Genomic DNA, 5483 nt, shown 5'->3' with positions numbered 1-5483 from the left:
GATGGATGGATGGATGGATGGATGGATGGATGGATGGATGGATGGATGGATGGATGGATGGATGGATGGATGGATGGATGGATGGATGGATGGATTTCTCTCTTGGCTCATTATCATCACTCTACCCACATTTATGCTGGGAAAGCGTCTGCTGCAGGAAGAAATGCATGAAAATGTGCATCTTACACAGATGTAAATACTTTACATTCATTAGATTGAACTAAAAATCCTTGTGATTCCAGAGAGAGGGGCCCTGAGACAGAAAGGATCTGGTCAGGGTTTGGCCATCTGGTGATCACTGCAGTGTTGCTATACCTGCTGTAGACGCTAGGTGTCCTCATTTCCCCAGATGCTCGATGATGATGATGATGAACCTTCATCATCTGTCTCGTTAAAATCAGCGTCATCAGAACAGAACAGATCCTAACATGAAGCAGGAAAGTGAAACAATGAAACGTTTTAACTTTATCAGAACAGGAACGCTGAATTTATTTCACATAGCCAGACTTCTGTCTGCTGGTTCGATTCCTGTGTGTAGATCTAACTGAACTGAGAGGCTCAACATTTAAAATCACATCTGAGCTCCAGTTTTGTGCAACAAAGTGTAAAACAAGTATCAATGCACAGCTGATTTTCATGTCTATATTTAGCACCGCAGGATTTCAGGTTTTATTATCTTCACTCCAGTCAAGCCTGAATCCTCCGACGTGCTCAAGTCTGACTGGAAATATTGTTGCAACTTTCCCCAGAATGACAGTCATGGCAGCATGCAGACATCAGGGATGCATAAAGCAGTCAGATTAAATAATGTTGCCTCTGCTTACAAAGCTCACATTGATCAAATGAATGAAATGAGAAACAGGAACCATTTCAGGAATTATAATCCTTCCTGCTCTCTGCAGTCTGGACAAACAGGAATACAAAAAGGACAAAAACAGAGTGAAAGAATTGTACTTATTGTAAAATGAATTTATTTAAAATGTATATGTAATTATTGATGTGTTTGGCATATTTAATTAGACATTTAATGGTTAATTTACCTATTTCATAATGTCTTACTGAATTTTGTCCATTTTGGCCTTCCATACATCTGACAGGTCACAGCGCTGTGATCTGAAAATCCTTTCATGACCCAAACTCTGAAGCTCCTCTACAGTCCAGCTCAGCAAACCAAACAGATGAGATGAAAAACTAAATCACTGCAGAACAATCATCATGTTTTTACTGACGTCTCTTAGAAACCTTTAAACCAACTTCCTGTTTCCTGTTTGAAATTTCACCGCTTCCTTTGTGAAAGATCATCAGCTGCAGTCTGATGTGTTTCTGCACATCGAGGTGGAAATTCGTCCTGCTGTAGTTTGAATTCACAGACTACCTGGAGAACAAGTTAATTTCTTCTAGAAAAGAGAAAAAATTACTACATGGTCACTTTAAGTGACTAAGTTTGCATTATTAACCTTTTGTCTAATTTGTATCAGTTTGAATCAACTGGGACGTTTTTCTTAAAGTTTTTGTAATTCAGTCATTTCTCCAGCTTTTACCGTCTTTTCTGTGAAACACATGAAGATCAACAGAAATCAGACCAGATCATATGAATCATAGAAACTCAGATTCAGCCTCGACTGGGTTCTGCTGATCTCTGGATATGAACTGGATCCGACTGCTTATTAAACTGCATCATCTGCAGATGAATAAAGTGAAACTTTTGTTTCTATCCAGGACTAAAAGTAAAAGACAAACAGAGTGAAGCGACTTTTTAATGTTTTTATTCACTGACTAAAAGAAGAGAAGCATTCATTCAGCATCATTTCCAATCGACAGTCAGCAGGCCGACCCTCCGTTCTGCTCCGTCCCGGTCAGTTCAGAGGTCCTGCTGCCCTTCGCCTCCCACCTCCTGCAAGCAGAGACGACCCCTGACCCCCAGCTGGATCCTCTCAGGTCAGATTCATTCGTTGGAGCTCAAAGCTTGATCTGTGCAGATTTCAGACGGACCGGGTGGATTTGTGTGTGAGGCGGGTCCAGCTGTGTGTTCTAGAGGTCAAGGGTCAGGGGGTCTGTGTCTCTGCTTGGAGGAGGAAGGAGAAACCCAGCGCTTACATCAGCAAACAGTCACACAGGAAGTTACACTCAGAGTAAAACCAGTTCTTCAAAAATAAAAGCCAAAACAACAACAACATGGGGTCTGATGTACAAAGTCTGCGTGGTTTTAGAATCAACTTCATGTTCAGAATCTGAACCCGGACAAGAGTTGCATATAGGAAACACCACGATGAGTCGCTGATACCGTTACAAATATGTGACTTCATATATATTCATCTCTTTATATAGTTTCTATTTCTTCCTCTATGGTTTTCTAAAGGCGCAGCCGGGCGCCGTCAGCACTGCCCCTTGTGGCCGCTTGTAAAACTGCTGTTATTGCAAACTGTCCTGATCTGAAACAAATGCACAACATTCGTACCACGATAGAACCGGGGGCCGTCTAGCCGGTCTCACGGAGACCAAGAGCGACCCGCTGCCGCCGCCGCCGCCGGGTTGGCTGGTCACACTTCAAAACATCTTCAGACTAAAATGATTACAAGATCTCAGAAATCATCACCATCATCATCATAAGGCCAAGTATTGTCATTGCACGTTCTCTTAGTTCACATCTAGACTGCTGCTCTGTGACGGCGAGAGAATGGAAAGCAAATATAAAAACACAAAAATAAAGTTTGGATTAAATGCATTCCTCTTGCATAGTTGTGATGCTGGACTGGGCAGCAGGCCGGCCCGGCCGCCTGATCGGACGTTTGGCTCTCCAGTCCATCAGGACTTGGTTCAGCAGCCAGAAGCAGATCTGACCTCTGACCTCTGACTTCCTTTAACGTCCAGAGGAGTTTCACCAGAACCGCTGGTGGGTTAACGTGCCAGAGCATCGGGTCGCATGAGGAGCTCCTCTGCTGCACATCCAGTGTTTTCTCACATTTACATCCCTGCATGAGTCCAGCTCTCTGCACGCTCCTGACCTGAGCTTCTGGTAGGAGGAGCCGGTTCAGCTTCAAGCTAAAGGAATCTGAGATAAGAGGCGGGAAACTTAAAAAGCTGGAGTCCCTGCAGATCCGACCGTCTGCTACTTTGGTTCTGAGCTGAGCGGGTCCAGCAGAGGGACACAGCGAGTTAGAGGCCAGCTCTCTGATTGGACAACGCCACACCTGCCTGACATCTGCTCCGTGTAACGCACAGGACACAGAGTCGACTGTAACCGTGGTAACGATCGCCTAAAAACTCCTGGATCAGTTCAACATGTCAGAAAGATAAACCCCCCCCCCCGTGAGGAAACGTGAAATCAGCTGATCTAACAGAGGAAGATGCATCATCTCTGAACAGCGCCACCTGCTGCACAAACACACAACTCAGGGTAAAAATATAGAGCATCATCTGTCTATAGATATTATTTTCTATGCACACTGATGGAAGGATCCTTCATGTGGAATGTTCTTTCCTAGCAGCTAAATCAGTTTACAGCTTCATGGAGCCAGAACCTGCGACCCCATGACCCCATGACCCCTACGGTTCACACGGCCTCACTCCTCACAGAGAAACAGGAAGAAGACGGTGAGCCCAGAACGCCTGATGACACGGACCCTGAGAGCCAATCAGAGGTAAGGACTCGGATTGGCCACGCCTCCACTTCCTGCTCCACTTTGGTTCGTTTCCCTGTGAGGTCCAGAACCGACCCGTTCCAGAGAGCAGGAGGAGGAAACCGCCACCAGGGGGCGACACTGAGGCGAGAGTGAAGGTTGTTCCTCAGGACGCGTCAGGAGAACAGAACCGGGTCCAGAATGATTCACACAGACGAGCAGCAGGCCTGAGATCGTTTCAGTTTGGCGCCCTGAGTACCAACCGTTCCCGTTGCCATGGCAACACTTCCCACCTTCATCGCACACGCAGGTCTTCTCTCAGCCACTCTCTCCCACTGGATGCACCGGAAAACAGCACAAAGTGATTAAAACTAACTTTACAGGCACACAGCAGTTTGGATCGGAGCGGACCGACCAGAACCAGAACCGCCGAACAAAGACCCAAAGGACCGAGCTGTGAGCCATGTGGGACTCCACAAGCTGTCTCCTTTCAGAATACTTGGTGCTGGACCCAGAACCAGTTGGACCGGGCCGAGTCGGCGCTGATCTGCTCTCACAGAACGACAGGAACCGATTTTCACTCAGTCTGACTTCCTGTCTGAGCCGACCGCAGCAGGAAGCGAAAGTGAAGCTGCAAAAATCAGCTTCTTACAAAACGGAGAGGAAAAGGCGCTGACCTCTGACCTTTCACCCAGCTGATACCAGAGCACCATGGCAACCAGCCGTCGTTGTGCAGCGCTCCGTTCAGTCTGCTGGTGCCGGGGCTTTGCTGCAGCCAGTAAAGTTCTGGAAGTTCAGAACCAGATTTGGATCTCTGCATCTGAAGACATCTGGAGGAGAACGTCCCGCCGTCAGAGGACCGAGCCTCTCAGTCAACCTTAATCGTTGAAAACAAATGTATGATTAGGTTCTTTGGGCCTCGGACTGGACCGGACCGGACAGGGCCGGAGAGTCCGATCAGATGGCCAGACGCACGACAACATTTAAACTAGTACACCGGAGAACGTGGAGCCGTTTCCAAGGCAACTGTGACATAAGAGGAAAATAAAAGTGATTGTTTTGCACATCCCACTCATCAGCATCAGAGCGACGCGCAGGCCGACCCGAACCCGAACCCGACCCGAACCCTGAGGAGGCACAACCAGAACCATTAATGTGCTGCAGGTTCCAGAAAATAAATCAAGGAAGGAATCTGTGATGCATGAAGCTCGGCCCAGTTTACATTCATCGCTCCAGCTCTTCAGAACCGGGCCTGCAGAACACAGCCGCTGCTCCGGCCCGGTCCAAACGGTTTTACACGCCGGGAACCCGACTCATCAAGAATGAAGCGAGAACTTGAGTCAGCCGGCTGTGAAAGTTCAAATCAGAACCTCAGATGGTTCTGATCAGCTGGAGGCTCACCAGGAAGTAACTAAACTCTCTGTAACACTGCCTGACACGCCCTAAGAAATGACCTCTGACCTTAAAAATACCAAAAAATAACACATTCAATAACCAGTCAGATCATTAAACACAACACCCCTCCACCCCCCACCTGAAACAAAAAGCAGCTGCAGCACTCAGCCTGGCCTCCATCACCAACCTGCTGCGTCTGAGCAGGATTACAACGCATCTGTGTTCAAACACATGGGGGGTGAAAGGTCACCACGAAGTAAACAAACAGAGAACACACAGGGGAGGAGGAGGGGGGGGCAWAAAACTAACGGGGATCAGAGTTACATCACACAGAGGCTCCGCAGGGTGTTAGGGTAATGGAATAAGAAGTGATCCCACTGTGGGCCAGACCAGATCAGCCGAGCACAGATCAGACCAGATCAGACCAGACCGGATCAGACCAGACCAGACCAGACCAGATCAGCCGAG

Source organism: Poecilia reticulata, unplaced genomic scaffold (genome assembly GCF_000633615.1).
Source record: "Poecilia reticulata strain Guanapo unplaced genomic scaffold, Guppy_female_1.0+MT scaffold_145, whole genome shotgun sequence".
NCBI classification, from domain to species: domain Eukaryota; kingdom Metazoa; phylum Chordata; class Actinopteri; order Cyprinodontiformes; family Poeciliidae; genus Poecilia; species Poecilia reticulata.
The sequence above is the reverse complement of the archived record's forward strand: the minus strand, read 5'-3'. Positions refer to the sequence as shown.